Below are 18166 nucleotides of genomic sequence, written 5' to 3'. Positions count from 1 at the left end.
GAGCAGAATCGCCATGCTAGCGTACTCTTGGTCACTGAACAGCACAATTAGAAAAACAGGATGTAAAAGGTTTTCATTTTATAGTATAGGATGGAAGGATCAGGTGCCGAACAATTTCCCAGCAGCGAAAAACGGCAGGCAGAATAGTAAACGTGTCAACAGTAAACAGTAATCGGTCAAATCAATGGCGCTGTGTCAGAGTCCACTTTCTTACCGACTTCTCTTCTCGAAGACTTGCACAGGAACAGAAGATGCTAGCTTTCCGACTCCCACTTCCAACCAATCAGAATCAGAATATATCTTGACTCTAACTGATTAGATAGAGGGAAGGGGAAAATTGGATAAAATAACGAAATAAATAAAACAGAGAAGAGACTGGTCCTGATCCTCTGGAGTTCCGTGGGAATCTTCAATTAGCTCGCAATTCAGCTTCTCAAAGAACCCTAGGAATACTAAGCACATACAAATAATGAATCACAGTACCTGAGCTACTATGGTTTTCCTATTACTGTTTCTAAGAACACCTACCCAGGAATCAGTAACGACCTGCCTCTCTTCTATTCTGAAGTGTAGCTTGGTGAATGATCTGTCTAATCTGTATTTTCTGCTGACAGCTCTTCCACCTACTTCTGCAATGACAATAGAGTTATTACTTTCTGCTCACTGCTCTGTGTTCGCTTTATATAATGCTGTTTGTTTTTTCCCCACCTACCAGTGTTGTCTAATGTTGTCCTTATATTGTTTTCTTTCTTCTTGTACAGAGGCCTTCTCCTGAATAGACGAATTACCTCATTCAACTCTCCAGGTAAGTTTCTTATTCTTCTGTTTGTAAATTCTTTCACAGAACCAAAACTACCTCTCTAACTCTGTCCCTATTCTTTTCTAGATAACGTGAAGTCTTTTGTCTTGCTCTGGTTCAATGGACGAAATTCAGCACTGGTGAGTTTTGATTCACTCAGTTAATGTTCATTTATCTTTCCATGCATTGATAACGTGAAATACTATATACACACAGTCTCATGTACTTGCACAGATTACAGGAAACATTCCACTTAGCTTTATATTTCTCCGCTACTTCGAATGAGTCTCTCTCCTTCAGCTTCCGTGAATGAAAAACAGGAATTCACTGCTTCGAAAGATTCTTCTCTGACACGCAGTTCAAAGGGCTCCGGTTTCTTCTCTGAAAACACGAACTTGCTTAAACACTCTGTAAACTCTGGACTACGTGAACCCAAGGTCAAGGTAATGAAAATTGAAACAACTCTTTGCTGGCTGAAAACGTTTCTTAGCTTATTTTCCGAAGACACACTATAACGCGACCACTGTGGCTGGGTTCTTCGGTGAAGTGCGCAGTTCCAAAGGAACGCGCGCTGCACCTGGACTCTCGATCTCGCGCTGGGAAGGCTAGACTGCTAACCTAGCATTCCGCGCATTCCACAACTCGGACCAAGTGAAGTCTTGGCTGGTGCGCCATTTTCTTGTCTGTAAGCACACCGAATCTGCATTAGGCTTGCTGAAAGGAGGGATCCTGACAGTACCCCCCACCAAGGAGGGTCCTCCCGGTCTAGGTTTGGTAGGATTTCTTTGGTGAAAGAGACACACCAACCTAGGGGCATGCACATCCGACTCCAACTCCCAAGACCTTTCCTCTGGCCCATAGCCTTTCCAGTCCACTAGATAGTACAGTTTTCCTCGTACTCGTTTTGAATCCACAATTTCCTTGACCTCAAATTCTAATCCAGTTTCTAACTGAATGGGAGGGGGAATTCCTTCTATCCGCAACCCCTCAACTGATTTCTTTAATAATGAGACATGGAAAACTGGATGAATTTTTAGTTTCGTGGGCAAAGTTAGTTTAAAGGTTACTGGATTGATCTGTTCTGCAATAGGATATGGTCCTATGAATCTAGGCTGAAACTTTCTACTGCCTTTTAATCGAAGATTCTTAGTATTTAACCAAACCTCATCACCTACTTTTAAATCTGGGGTATCTCTTCTCTTCTTGTCAGCATACTTCTTGTACCTGCTTTTTGCCTGCTCTAAATTCTTGGATGCCTCTTCATGTATCTGCTGTAAGTGAGTTACTAAATCCTGAACTGCCGGGACCGAGATGTGAACATCTTGCACTGTGGAATTCGGGTGTTTGCCATAATTCAAATAGAATGGTGAATAACCCGTGGACACATTCTTTGCGTTATTATAGGCAAATTCTGCAGTCCATAAATAGTGCAACCATTCCCCACCCTGCTTCAACGTGTATAACCTTAAATACTGCTCCACTTCCTGGTTCACTCGTTCCGTTTGTCCATCAGTCTCTGGGTGGAAACTGGTGGAAAAACGTGTCTCAACCCCAAGTCTCTTCATAAAGGCCTTCCAGAAATGAGACACAAATTGAGTTCCTCGGTCCGATATCATGACCTCAGGAATTCCATGTAATCTCACCACCTGAGCAGTAAATTGAGCTGCCAACTGCCTAGCAGTTGGAGTTCCTTTCAACGCTACAAAATGCGCCATTTTGGTGTATGCATCCACTACCACTAAGATGGTGTTAAACCCTTGACAAGTGGGAAGATCAGTTATCAAATCTAGAGTGACTGTGTGCCAGGGGGAAGGAGGGTTAGGCAAAGGTTGTAATAAACCCTTAGGTGCTTGCTGTTCTGATTTTCCCTGCGCACAAATCTCACATGTCTTTACATATTGCTCAATGTCCTTATTCATGTGTGGCCACCAATACTTTCTTTTAACTAAGTCCACAGTCTTCAATTCGCCCTTGTGACCTGCCAACAGATGATCATGGCATTCATTCATCGCTTGTCTCTGTAGTGAAGAAGTGGGTAAGTACAAGGCTTCAGTCTGATAAGGTAAACCATCAATGACTTCTCTCCCAACTCCTTGCTGCACCCACTCCAGCATTTCCTCAGGCGACATGACCTGGAGAATTCATTCCTTAACACTCAAAGAATCTACTGCACCGATGATTTTTGAATTGGGAATGATTGCTTGTGTCTTAATTTCCTCTTTTCCTTCTCCTGTACCCATTCGGGACAAGGCGTCCGCTTTTCCATTCTGAGCTCCGGGTCTGTAGGTAATAACAAAATCGTAGTCGGCGAAATACAATGACCAGCGAAGTTGCCGAGGCGTCAAGGTCCTGGCTGATTTTAAAAATTTCAAATTACGATGGTCGGTGTAAACCGTAACTACATGATGAGCTCCCATTAAGTAGTGTCTCCACTCCTTGAAGGCGTCTTTTATTGCTAATAGTTCCTTTTCGGTTATTGTATAGTTGATTTCTGCTGGAGTCAATTTCCGTGAACGATAGGCCACGGGGTGTAGTTGACCAGTTTCCGTGTTCCTTTGAGAAAGTACACCTCCTACAGCCAGATCTGAAGCGTCCGTTTCAACATAGAAGGGCTCAGATGGGTCTGCATGAAGAAGGATTGGAGCTGAGGTAAATTCATCCTTTAAAGCCTTGAACGCTAATTCTGCTTCTTCAGACCATTCAAATTGTACCCCTTTCCTCAACAGCCTAGTGAGAGGAAGGATTCGGCGGGAGAACTCACTAATGAACCGACGATAGAAGTTTGCAAAACCAATGAATGCTTGTACTTCTTTTACACTGGTTGGGGACTTCCATTCCAACACTGCCTGAATTTTCCGCTTGTCCATGTGAATCCCCGACTGCGAGATTACAAAACCCAGGAACTCAACTTCAGTGACATTGAAAGCACATTTTTCCAGCTTGACAAATAACCTGTTTTCTCTCAACTTTTGTAGAATTTTTTGTACTTGGTTCCGATGTTCTTGTACATCGACAGAGTAAATCAAGATGTCGTCAATATAAACTATTGCACATTGATCTATGTATTCACTGAGAACATCGTTGATGAAATGCTGAAAGGCAGCAGGGGCATTGCACAACCCATAGGGCATCACCTGATACTCGAACAGTCCAAAACGGGTTCTAAACGCCGTTTTCCATTCATCCCCGGCCCTTACTCGGATGAGATGGTATGCCCCTCTTAGATCCAACTTCGTGAATATTTGTGCCCCCTTCACCTGGTCTAACAAGACGGAAATGAGAGGAAGTGGATATCTATTCTTCTTGGTTATTCGGTTGATTGCGCGATAGTCTATGCAAGTCCTCAACTCACCTTCTTCCTTCTTCGGCAAGAAGAATAGAGGCGAGGAGACTGGGGATTGAGAAGGACGAATGAATCCATTTGCTAAATACTTGTTGAGGTACTCCTTTAAGTGAGTATGCTCCTTCTCAGTCAGAGCATAAACCCGACTGCACGGCATATTTGCCCCTGGTTCAAGATCTATTTTACAATCATAGACACGATGCGGTGGTAACTGTTCCGCTTCCTGCTCATCAAACACATCTTTAAATTCTTGATATTCCGGGGGTATCGTCTGGGTATTGATTACACACACCGTTGCATCAGCTGAACATAAGGCTTGGGCCGGATTCTCCCGATGGTTTTCTATTTGGTTTCCGAAACAGTTGTTCCTACAGTAATCTGAAGTCATTTCTATGGTTCTGGCAGCCCAATCTATCGTTGGATTATGCTCAGTGAGCCAAGGAAGTCCAAGAATCAACTGAAACTGAGGGGCGTCGATCAAATTAAAATGAATGTCTTCTTGATGGCCATCCTCTCAAATTAACTGCACCAATTCCGTGTGACTTACTATAGGGCCAGAAGACAAATTCGTCCCATCAATGGCTCTGACCGATTCACTCTTGTCTTTGGCTATGGCTCTCAATCCAATCTTACTTGCGAATTTCAGATCACAAAAGTTTCCAGTTGCCCCTGAATCCACCATAACTGTTATGCCTTCTCGCACTTCTTGACGGAATTTGATGGTCGTTGATAATATGAGATGTGGAGAAGACGACTGTAGGGTGTTAGCCAATTGATGTTCTTGTGGAGTTGATTCCTGACTCGCATCCACCTGTACAACTCCTTCTACAGGTGGTGCAGCTAGTTTTCCTTCGGCTTATAAGATCCTTTGGGTTTCTTTGGACAATTCCTCACAAAATGTCCGCTTGAGCCGCAATACATGCATAAATTGCTGGCTCGTCTTTTCTCTTTTTCTTCCTTAGTAAGCGGTCCCCTTATTGTTCCGATTTGCATGGGTTCTGAGCTGTTACCTCCTTCTGTAACTTTTCCTGGTTCAAACCTTGCTCTATCAAAACGGGGTACTGTGCTTCGAAACTCACGTCGTCTTTCTCCCTTCCGTTCCCCTTGACGGAAATCCAATTCCAATACTAGGTCTATTAGGGCAGATATCTCTGTGGGTCGATTAGGTATTTGTGCCAGTCCATCTTTTAATTCATCTCGTAGGCCACGATAGAATATTGCAGTTCTTTTACTTTCGGGCCAATCTGTCTCCATAATTAACTTGTTAAATTGGGCCAAATACGCTACTAAGTCTCTATTGCCTTGTTTCAAATCCAACAACTCATTGTCCACTGCCTGCGAGATTCTTCTTCGGTCAAATATTCGCAAAAATTATTTTTTAAACTCGTCATAATTCTGCAGAAGAGGGTCATCTCTTGATACCAAAGGCATAGACCATGCGGCCGCATCCCCACTCAAATATGATAAGATAAATGCCACTTTAGATTGTGCGTCAGGGAAGATAGAAGGGCGACACATAAAGTGCAAAGAACATTGTGTGATGAACACCTGTGCTTTCTGGGGATCCCCATTAAATCTCTCTGGTGCCGCTAGGGGTATCACTGGGGACAAGGAATGTATGACCTGTGTGGTTGATTTGCTAGTTCCCCCTGTAGATGTTATGGGAGTCTCCCTATTTCTTAAAAGTGATGGCCCAACTTGCTGCGCTAACTCTGCGGTTTCTTTTCTGGAATTAATCACCTCTTGTCTCAACCTTTGGTTTTCTTCTTTTACCGCTACTAACTCCTTTTGTATAGTATCTAACACCGCCCCCAATGACTGCAAATTAATTCCCTCAACCATTCTGTTCGGGTGCAAGTTTACAACGTGGGCACTTCACTCTGTCAGAGTCCACTTTCTTACCGACTTCTCTTCTCGAAGACTTGCACAGGAACAGAAGATGCTAGCTTTCCGACTCCCACTTCCAACCAATCAGAATCAGAATATATCTTGACTCTAACTGATTAGATAGAGGGAAGGGGAAAATTGGATAAAATAACGAAATAAATAAAACAGAGAAGAGACTGGTCCTGATCCTCTGGAGTTCCGTGGGAATCTTCAATTAGCTCGCAATTCAGCTTCTCAAAGAACCCTAGGAATACTAAGCACATACAAATAATGAATCACAGTACCTGAGCTACTATGGTTTTCCTATTACTGTTTCTAAGAACACCTACCCAGGAATCAGTAACGACCTGCCTCTCTTCTATTCTGAAGTGTAGCTTGGTGAATGATCTGTCTAATCTGTATTTTCTGCTGACAGCTCTTCCACCTACTTCTGCAATGACAATAGAGTTATTACTTTCTGCTCACTGCTCTGTGTTGGCTTTATATAATGCTGTTTGTTTTTTCCCCACCTACCAGTGTTGTCTAATGTTGTCCTTATATTGTTTTCTTTCTTCTTGTACAGAGGCCTTCTCCTGAATAGACGAATTACCTCATTCAACTCTCCAGGTAAGTTTCTTATTCTTCTGTTTGTAAATTCTTTCACAGAACCAAAACTACCTCTCTAACTCTGTCCCTATTCTTTTCTAGATAACGTGAAGTCTTTTGTCTTGCTCTGGTTCAATGGACGAAATTCAGCACTGGTGAGTTTTGATTCACTCAGTTAATGTTCATTTATCTTTCCATGCATTGATAACGTGAAATACTATATACACACAGTCTCATGTACTTGCACAGATTACAGGAAACATTCCACTTAGCTTTATATTTCTCCGCTACTTCGAATGAGTCTCTCTCCTTCAGCTTCCGTGAATGAAAAACAGGAATTCACTGCTTCGAAAGATTCTTCTCTGACACGCAGTTCAAAGGGCTCCGGTTTCTTCTCTGAAAACACGAACTTGCTTAAACACTCTGTAAACTCTGGACTACGTGAACCCAAGGTCAAGGTAATGAAAATTGAAACAACTCTTCGCTGGCTGAAAACGTTTCTTAGCTTATTTTCCGAAGACACACTATAACGCGACCACTGTGGCTGGGTTCTTCGGTGAAGTGCGCAGTTCCAAAGGAACGCGCGCTGCACCTGGACTCTCGATCTCGCGCTGGGAAGGCTAGACTGCTAACCTAGCATTCCGCGCATTCCACAACTCGGACCAAGTGAAGTCTCGGCTGGTGCGCCATTTTCTTGTCTGTAAGCACACCGAATCTGCATTAGGCTTGCTGAAAGGAGGGATCCTGACACGCTGGGACAGGCGATTCAGGATGTGAGGGAATATTACGTTCAATTCGCGCCTGCTAGTCACCTGCCCTAAGACCCAGAGAACACCACGAAAATTGAGGCACAGATGAAAAAGCAGTGATCGATACCAAAGGAAACCCACTGCACTGACCCAGAAAAAGAAAAAGACAAAGAAAGATAAGAGATGAGAAAAAAAGGCCATAGAAACAAAAATAAAAACGAAAAATCCCCTCCCCCAACCCCCCACCCTGCACCCCTGCAGATGACTACGCCCCCCCCCAGCAGTGTGCCTGTCGCCCGAGAACCAAACCCGAAATATAGAAGAAACAGAGAAAAAGGAGAAAGAAAGGAAACCCCACCCAACGGGGAAGTGGAGGAGGGCGAAAGTCTATGCGCTCCCGGTCTCTCCCCCCCGCCCAAACAAAGGGGGCCCCCCTAAGCCAGCACGAATAAAGTTGTCCACCATACAAAAATGCCCCGGGGGAAACCACAAACCCCCCGCCCCGGAATCCGTCTGTTAATGAAGCAGTCCTGTTACCAATAGATCCATCGTAAACAATTCAACCCACAATCTCAGCCTTGGCCCCGTCTATCAAAGTTGCCGAGTCCCTCGGATAAGTAAAGCCCCATCCCCGGGAAGTCAAAAGTCACACAGAAGCAGCCGGAGCTTGGGCCAGCAAACGGGAGGGTGCATGTTTTTGAGGAACTCTGAAACATATATAGACATAGTTTAATTAATGTCAGACACTAGCTGTTTAATAATGTTGAATTTATACCTGAGTTCTGTAATGTTTTTTTGAAGAAAAAAAGCACTTCAATGTAGTGTTTTATGTGTTTTCGGTGACTCTGTAGATCGCCGGGATGTCGGTAGTTGTGAGGAGCATGTGTTTCTTATGATCTCTGGAACACATAGTTGCACATATTTTAATTAATATTTGACTTGAAAGTTGTTTACTGATATAATGTTCAAACTTAACTTTTAATAAGAATTTTTCAAGTAAATGCCTTTTACTTGGTGTTGCCAGAGGTCGCAATGACATTGCTAACTGCAATGAATATGTGTTTTTGATGGCGTGTATAATAAATATTTTTACATGTTACATTGTATGATGCACATTAGAGGTTTAACATGAGTTAAATAAGACTTATGTTTGACTAGTTATTCTAAAAATATTTTTTTCCAGTCTTCGCGATGATGCAGATCGTCGTGAATATCATATGACCGGGAAAGAATGGACTATGATTGGATGATACACTTTTCAACTATAAGACTTGGAGGAACACATCCATACACCTTTATGGTTCATTCTTTGGAAGCAATTCAATGTGAGGAGGTGTCTGCAATTTACTCGTGGGATTTTCTCTACTTTGTCCTACAAATGGCAACTCAGCCAGTAGAACAACAACAGCTCGGAGACCACCAGCAGCAGGATGGCCAGGCAGTGCAGGAAGGTCGCTCTCGGGAGTCTGAAGATGAGGGACTTCCTCAGAAAAAAATTAGCATTGCATGTGAGTTCTTCAGGATTTCTTCTGAAGAAGCCAAAACAATGTCTAAAAATGTGCAATGGACAATTTGTGATAAAAAGTTGTTGAGAGGCACAAGTTGAAAATATTCTTGTGCAACACTTTCCAAGCTTAACCACCTCAAAACTTATCACAGCAACCGATTCATCAACACCTGGACAAAGTTCCTTCAGAAGTACCAAGATAGTCTGAAGATATGGTTCCAGAATTTATCCGGATGGTGACATATTGTATTGACTGTGGAGTTGTGGTTAGTCCAAGTGAGCAAAGCAGAACACCTCTCTGCAACAGCTGCAAGACTCACAAATGTTAATTTTGTCTTTGGGACCTTGAGAGTATTCTCATGTTTTTGAGTTTCTTAAAATTTTTCAACTGCCAGTTGCAGTCATTTTTTGCATAAAAAAAAGAAAATTAAAGTTGAAAAGTCACAAAAAAAGTAAAAAAACAACAATTTGCATAGTTTAAAAACAGCTGCATGAAATAATGAGTGTATAAGTGTGTCTATCATGATTGCAATAGTGAATGACCGGTGTATCGATGGTTGCATAAGTACAGCTGTGGTGTATGAATGTTAGAATGATTCATAAGTGATGCATAGATGATTAAATTGGTGCATGAGTGTTGGATGGATAATTGAATATGTGCATGAGAACTGTTTGGATGATTGAATGAGGGTATGAGTGCTGCATGGATAATTGAATGATTGCATGAGTGCTGCATGGATGATTTCATGAGTGTTGTACGCATGTTAGATTGAGTGTATAACAGGTGCATGGAAGTGAGAATGAGTGCATGAGTGTTGGATGGATAATTGAATATGTGCATGAGAACTGTTTGGATGATTGAATGAGGGTATGAGTGCTGCATGGATAATTGAATGATTGCATGAGTGCTGCATGGATGATTTCATGAGTGGTGTAGGCATGTTAGATTGAGTGTATAACAGGTGCATGGAAGTGAGAATGAGTGCATGACTGGTGGATGGATAATTGCATGAGTGCATGAGTAGTGCATGGGTGATTGAATGAGTGCATACGTGCTGCATGGATATAAGAATGAGTGGATTATGGCTGAAAGAATGAATGCATGGGTGGTGCTTGGATGAATATATGAGTGCATGAGTGGTGTATGGATGTTTGAATGAGTACATGAATGACATGCAGATTATTGAATAAGCGCATATAGGTTGCATGGGTGATTGCATGGCTGCATGAGAGGTACATAGATGCTTGAATGAGTGCATGACTGGTGCATGAGTAATTGAATGAGTGCATGAGTGGTGCATGGGCGATTGAATGACTGAATTAGTGATGCATTGATGTACTACATGGATGGGATATGTGTAAAAGAATGAATGCATGAGTGATGCATGGATGATTGAATGAGAGCATGACTGGACTATGGATGATTGAATGAGTGCATGAGTGGTGTATAGATGATTGAATAAGTGCATGAGTGGTCCACGGATATTAGAATGAGGCATGAGTACTGCATGGATGTTGAAATGATTGTATGAGTGATGTATGGATAATTGCATGAGGGCATGAGTTGTGTATTGTATTGATGATTGAATGAGTGCATGGCTGGTGTATAGATGATTGAATGAGTGCACAAGGGGTGCATGTGTGTTTCAATGATGAGTGCATTAATTGTGCATGGATGTAAGAATAAGTGGGGGAGTGGAGTAAGGATGAATAGATGTTTCAATGAGAACATGAGTACTGTATGGAAGACTGAATATGTTCATAAGTAGTGCTTGGAAGATTTGAGAGGTGCATAGAAGGTTCAAGAGTGCATGACTGGTACATGGATCATTCCATGAGTCCAGGAGTGGCATATGGATGATTGAATGAGTGCTGCATGGATGATTCCATGAGTGGTGCATAGATAGTTCAATTATTGCATGAGTGGTGTATGTTATGTTATTTTAATATTTATTTCTAAAGCGCGCGTAGACCCGTAGGTTTCATGGCGCTGTCTGTAAGGAACATAGAGCACAGTCTCTAAGCGTAAGCTTGCTGGAATAGCCACGTTTTCAAAGATTTTCTAAATGTCAGAAGATCCTGGCAGTGTCGGATGGGCGATGGCAGGGAGTTCCAAAAAGTGGCTGCCAGATAATGAAAGTAGCTACCTCCTTGCCGCTTCTTCCTAACTAGAGGGACTTTTGCTAGGCCACGATGGGCAGAGCGCAAGTTACGTGCTTGTGTATAGTTGATAATCATGTTTCTAATGAACCTGGGTCCGCTGCCATGCAATGCTTTAAAGGTGAGACATCCCGCTTTAAAGGCAATCCTTTGCTCCACTGGCAACCAGTGAAGTTTTTCCAATCCAGTTCTAATCGATAGCTACTTAGGTTGCTTCCAGATAAGTCTGGCCGCCTGGTTCTGGACCATCTGCAGCCTTTTCAGCAAGCCTGCTGGGAGACCCAGATAGAGACTGTTCGAGAAATCCAGGTGGGAGAGTACAAGGGCTATGATTACTTGGATGAGTGCTGTATGTGTTAATAGATGAGCTATCTTTTTAATTTTCCTAAGTTGGAAAAAACTGGAAGATACAACAGCTCCGACCTGTCCTTTAAGTGATAGATCAGTGTTAAGCGTGATCCCTAAACTTTTAACCGAGTGGGTCTTGATCGGCGGAGGTCCCATATCTGGTGGCCAAAAATGTTGTCCCCAGCTTAGTTCGCTTTTCCTGGGCAGAATCAATCCTGTTTTGCCCGGGTTGAGTTTAAGATGATTAGCGTTCATCCATCTCTGTATATGTGTCATTGTTGCCTGGAATTCAGTCAGTAGTACTTAACGGGATAATTAGCTGAAGATCATCAGCATAATTGTAATATAGTAATTTTTATGATTCTTCAAGGAGTGTAATAACGGGCGAAGGTATAGGTTAAATAACAAAGGTGATAGTGATGAGCCCTGTGGTACCCCACAGGTTGATGGAATCCTGGGGGCTGTGAAAGTCCCTAATTTCGCTGATTGTGTGCGATTCGTGATAAAGGAGGCAATCCAATTCAGGGCGGGGCCTCTGAGGCCGGCCTGTTCGACACGGTTCATCAGTATGTTATAGTCAACCTTGTCGAACGCGGCCAAAAAATCAAGAAGTACAAGGGCTTGATGGATGCCCTTGTCTGCATTTGATCTTAAGGTATCCTGAACCGCCAGGATCACAGTCTCTGTGGAGTGAGATGGCCGAAAGCCAGCCTGATTAGCCTCCAAGTACACAGAGCTTTCAATGAAATTGGACAGACTTCTAGATACATGGGCTTCAAGGAGTTTGGACGGAAAAGGGAGGAGGGAAATGGGGCTGTAATTGGGTGAGCCAGATTTGACGCGGGAAAGAAATTCTGTGAATGTTTTAGCGTCAATGTGGGGGATAGTGTCCAATGTGAGTGGATTCTGGAAGATATCAGCTATAGGGTCCAAGTCAGGCAGGTTTTGAATACTCTTTTTTATAGTGACAATTTTATCTGTGAAGAAATTGTTTAAAGAGTTGCAAAATTCTTGCATGGGGGCCAAGGAGGGGGCTGTTCTTTTACTATTGCATACATCATTTACTATATTAAAGATGTCTTTAGATTTATTTTGAGAGTTTAGTATTTTAGTTGAAAAGTAGTCTGTTTTGCTTTCTAAAATGATCTTTTGATAATTTCTACGAGCCAAAATAAATTCCTCCTTGTGTTGTGCCAGGTATTTTGCTCGCCATTTTCTTTCTTTCTGGCGAACCTCAAGTTTTAAATTCTTCAAATCTGAGGAAAACCATTTGTGAGCGCCCATGCAACGGGTGGGAGAATATTTCACTAGGGGCACATGGTTTTCCGTGACTTTTAAGAGCCATTGTGATATCCTCTCTTCCATATGATCTACATCCCTGCATGTCACCGGCAGCGTGGATGCCAAAGTATCAAGGAAGGCTGGAGTGATTATGAACCGTATTAACAAGTGGTCGGACCAGATACAAGGTGTGATAGAGGGGGAAGACTGTGAAAGATTGTGAGACCAACCTTGGTCAAGGCTATGACCTTTTTCATGCGTGGAAGATTGTATGTGCTGGGTCAGATTGATGTTTAGTAACAGGTCTTGTAGTTCCATTGCCTTGGCGTCGCCTGCTGTGTTATCAAACCAGTAGTTTAGATCACCTATTAGAAGCATTTTCGGGAAATTCATCACAAGTGAAGCTATCTGTTCTGCCAGAGATAGCGGGAAAGTGCTCATAGTATGAGGGGGACGGTAAAGTAGGGCAAGTACCAGTGCACCGCTATCCGAATCGATTTTAATAACTAAGTTCTCAGTGTCAGTTAAATTCAGTGAGGGGGAGCCTCATAAACGTATGGTCTTTATGAATAATGGCTGCTACCCCCCGCCCATTTAACCAAAGGGGCGGTTTGCTGCTATGATGTAATATTCAGAGGGAAGAGCTGCAAGAATGTCTGGGAGTGAATCTTGAGTGAGCCAGGTTTCTGTAACCATAAGTATATCAGGTTTTTCCATGGTAAGTAATACAAATATATCAGTTTGCTGTTTAACCAGAGAGCGAGTATTAAGGTATATACAGCGGAGTTTTAGTTGAGGCCTGTTTAGAGAGTGAGTAGTAGTGGACGGGATGTTACTGTGTCCACTAGTATGGTGGGAAGGTGTAGCTTGAGAAATGCCATATGTAGTGGTGCGCCTTAATACATGAGGGGCTAATGTGGGACAAAGGTGGGTAGGGGGACGTAGAGAAAGTAGTCTGTCAGCTGAATATGTCCTTTTTTGGCCAGAGTTCGTGGCCCGTGGTCCCGGTCGGGCGCGGCCGGGCGCAGACGGGCTTGCCTTTGGCACGCCTTCGGCGATTGCATCAGTGCATGACTGGTAAATAAATGTTAGGATGAGGGCATTACTGGTGCATGCATCTTAGAATGAGTGCATGATAGCTGCATGAATGTTAGAATAAATGCATGGATGTTTGAATAAGTGCATTAGTGATGCTTGGATATAAGAATGAGTGGACGAGTGCGGTATGCATGAATAAATGAATGCATGAGTGGTACATGGATGATTGAATGAGCGCATGAGTGGTGCATGGGTGATTGAATGAATACACAATTGGTGCATGCATGATTGAATTAGTGCATGGGAGGTGAATGGATAATTTAATTTATGCTTCTGTGGTGATAGATTAGAATAAGTAAATGACACATGGATGGATGATTGAATAACTGCATGAATGTTGTATGGATAATTGATAATTGTATGAGTGCTTGAGTGGTGCATGGATGTTTCAGTATTATATGTAGGAGGGCTTGTATATGTGAGTGAATGGCTGTATTACTTTACTTATGACTAAGGGTTCTGTCTATGATAGAAAAAAATTACAAGATTTTACCAACATACATTTCTTATACTGTAACATGTCAATAGTAAGCCTGGGCAGTGAACTATGCACCGCTCGCGGAGTTTGCGAAGTTTCAGCAACTTCGCAGTTCGCGTAGAGCACGAAGTTGCAGAATACTATACAATCTAGAGCGTAGCGTAGTTGTTTTTCTTTCTCGTCCACTCAATATGCGTTCTCTCGGGCGCGGTAATGACTTACCGTGATTCTGCATTTGCCGACTCAACTTTCTATCGGATCGCGTGCGCCTCGATGTTTGTAATCCAGCCGCATAATCCCGCGAGACTGTGCGAACACGAACACGTAATTCGGACGCGCTATCTTCCTTCCGGCGGCAGTGTTGGTAAGATCGCTTTCCTGAAACTACAATCTGGCAAAGAATATCTCTCGAGCACAATAAAACCTTCTCGAGAATGATCATTTTGCTCACAAAAACTCCTCAGATTGTGATTTGGCTGTAGTCTTTTGTGCAAGGAGTCTTTTTTTTTAACTTTTTTTTTCAAGAGGAAGGAAGTGCCCCTGAGTCTTTAACTTCCTGTTCCTGTCCAGCAGCCTCCTCCCAGTGCTTTGGCCATGTGCTGTTCACTTTCATTTGGATTTGGAGCTGGAAGGATCACTTTTAGTGTCTGTCTGCTGCATCATATCATTGGATTGGATTTGAAGACTTTTGGATTTGAGATTTTACAAGTAAGTTGGAGAATTTGTCTACTTTTTGTTTGATTGGGGCTTGTTAGTAGTGTTCCTAGTACCTACTTTTTTGGGGAATATTCATAATTTTTAAAGAAAATTGTTGTGGGTGGCTTGTAGTTTCGGTAGGGGCCTAGTTGTTTTTATTTGAAATTTCAACCAGTAGGCCCAGATGTACCCATGGGTGCATGTTTCTGTGGTGTCTGTTGAATTTAAACATCATGTAGGGCATGGATGGCTTAGGATTGAATTGCTAAATATGGTTGTGGTGTATTTCACTGGGTGTGTGTGTTAACTACCTTTGTTGGATGTGTGTGTGTGCTTGGTGTGTAACTTTCCAATCCTTCGTAGCCCTGTTGATTTTCATTTTTGCATTTTTGTATTAAAGCTGTGTTATTTAGCAGGCCTCCTTTGTCTGGTCATATATAGGCCTGCTTCAGTTCATTGTTTTCCATGGCCTGTTGTGACTGTGAGTGACCATGTGGCTTGGGACCATTTTGTGGTGGTAGTGTAGTAGTGTGCTTCTTTATAGGCCTACATGTCTTTTCTTTGTTTGCTTATGCTTGTTGGTGTTGTGGACTGGCCATGTGGGTGGTGGCCATTTTGTGAAGGCAGGCAGTGTGCTTTTGGCCTAGGCTTGCATTGTCTGTCTCAGCCGCGGTCGGCAGTAGGAGTTCCTGCAGGGCGGTGACGTGGGGAGCGGGAGGGGCAGGGTGGGGGGTAGTAATGTATGGATTACGGAGTTTAACAGGTAAGTAAACATATAAATAAATAAAACGAATTTCGTTGCATGCACTGCATCACCAAATGCGATGCAGTGCGCGCAACAAAATACATTTTATTAATTTATATGTTTACTTACCTGTTAAACTCTATAATCCATACAATATTACCCCCCCACCCTGCCCCTCCCCCTCCCCACGTTACCGCCCTGCAGGAACTCCTACTACCAACCGCGGCTGGTTTGTCTTCTATTTCTTTTGCTGTGGGTGGCTAGCGACCATTTTTTGGAGCCATCCAGGTAGTGTGCTGTGCTTTTGCCATAGGCTTCAGTTCCAAGCTTGTGGCTTAGTCTGCCAGTAGGCCCAGAGGTAGTCATCATCATGGGTGCATAAAAACTGTTTCTGTGTTGTCTGTTGAATTTTAATATCATGGATGGCATTGGATTGAATTGCAAAATGTGTTATTTGTAGTGGAATTTCATTTTTGGTTGTGTGTTAAATAAATAGGACTTTTCAGCTGGTTGGTAACCCTAGGCATTCAGCTCGCGTAGTTTTGGCAACTCTGCACAGCGCGACAATGGAGACTTACAGTTTTTGTCTTCTTCGCGCGCTCAATATGCGTGTTTTTGCACGCGATAACAACTTTCTGTACAGATCGCGATGCCAACATGCCGAATTTGCAATCTGGCAAACAATATCTCTCGAGCAGCATGAAACCTTCTTGAAAATTATGATTTTGTTCATTTTGCTTAAAAAACTCCCGGTTGTCATTTAGCTGTAGTTTTTGGAGCATGGAATCATTTTTTTTTTTACAATTTTTCAAAAGAGGAAGGAAGTTCCCCACAGACTCCAACTTCCTGTTCCTCTCCTTTGTATTCACTTTCTTGTTATTAGGGTGTGTGGGCTGACCATGTGGGTGGCGGCCATTTTGTGAAGCCAGGCATTGTGCGTTTGCCAGAGGCCTGTATTTTCTGTCTTGCATTCCTTTTCTTGTTTTTGTGAGTGGCCTGGCCATGTGGTGGCAGCCATTTTGTAGGACCAGCCACTGTGCTGCTTTTGCCATAGGCCCCAAGCTTGTGGGCTAGTCAGCCAGTAGGCCCAGAGGTACTCATCAATCATCATGGGTGCATGAAAGTTAAACAACTGATTTTGTGTTGTCTGTTGAATTTTAACATCATGTATGGCATAAATGGCATTGGATTGAATTGCAAAATGTGTTTTTTTCTGGGGTATACTTCACTTTTTGGGTGTGTTAAATAAATGCCTTTTTTACATGTGTATGTGTTGTTGTTGCTCCCTTATGCTGCATCCATCCCACGTGATGCACAAATTTAGGGCAAACAGGCTCGACTACATTTATGTTTTTTGTTCTTTGCTATTCTTATTCTTCCTGAGTGTACACAGTACAGTACACCAGGAAAGCCCTGGCCTTGTGGTCAAAGTCTCATAAATGGCTACACTGTTGTTGTTCACTGAGTTACTAAAATGTAATAATTGTGACCACCAAACACTAAGAAGTTATATATTATATTAGTTTGATTGTACTATCGTTTGACTGATGTTCTTCTGCCTTTTTGCTTTTAGGTGTACAAAAGACTGAGGAGGAGGTGTGTCATCATCGCCCGTTGTGTTGCCAGACAGATGTTCTGCTGCTTTACACGACGTGACGTGTGAATGACCTGACCAGACATCTCTGCAACTTGTGCAACTGAGTTCTGATGACATCTGAAGATGATGGCCCCAAAGAAAGCAGGTACCAGGTCCTCCAGTACCAACAAAGTTGCTTTTGAGAAAAAGGAACAGAAGAAGAAGGAAGTGTCATGTAAGTCTGGTGTGCCGCCCAAAACCTTTTTTGGGACACCAAAAATGAGGCCTCCAGCAGCGGTGTCATCCAGGGGTCAAGCTGGGGGCAGCACCTCATCATCAGTGGGCCCAACCCACCAACCAAGGCCCAAGAAGATGAGTGTGGAAGAGGTAGCCTGACCTAAACTTATCGCTATCTCAAATTAGTACACAATCAATGCAGGAGGAAACACAACAGATATGTGGTCAACAACAACAGCCACAACCACCACCCGCAATAGTAGTTGTTGGTCCTCCCGAAGTAGGGGCAGTTCAGGAAATTGAGCCTCATGCTAAGGAAGAAGAAGAGGAAGCCACTCATTCAGGAAATCCATTCTCTTCCAAATCCCCAGCAAGGAAAAGGAGGGTTAGTCCATTGAGTTCCTTACCAAGCATCCCTTCTGATGATCTAGATGTCACTTCGGAACCACAACAACCTGAGCATGAGCGGGAGACACATCCCAAGACCAGGCTAGGGAAAAGGAAGGTTCCAGAAAGCCTTACATTTATGTAGGTCGATGTAGAACAGCAGGATAATGTTGATGAGCCAATCATCACAAACATCACTCCTGGCACGAGGAGTTGGAGACCAACATTTTTACCCTATCCAAAATGGCTGTGAGGAACGTAGCATGCATACCTCCAGCACAGGTAATACC

The sequence above is a fragment of the Lissotriton helveticus genome, chromosome 5_1 (genome assembly GCF_964261635.1).
Source record: "Lissotriton helveticus chromosome 5_1, aLisHel1.1, whole genome shotgun sequence".
In the NCBI taxonomy this organism is placed as follows: domain Eukaryota; kingdom Metazoa; phylum Chordata; class Amphibia; order Caudata; family Salamandridae; genus Lissotriton; species Lissotriton helveticus.
The sequence above is the reverse complement of the archived record's forward strand: the minus strand, read 5'-3'. Positions refer to the sequence as shown.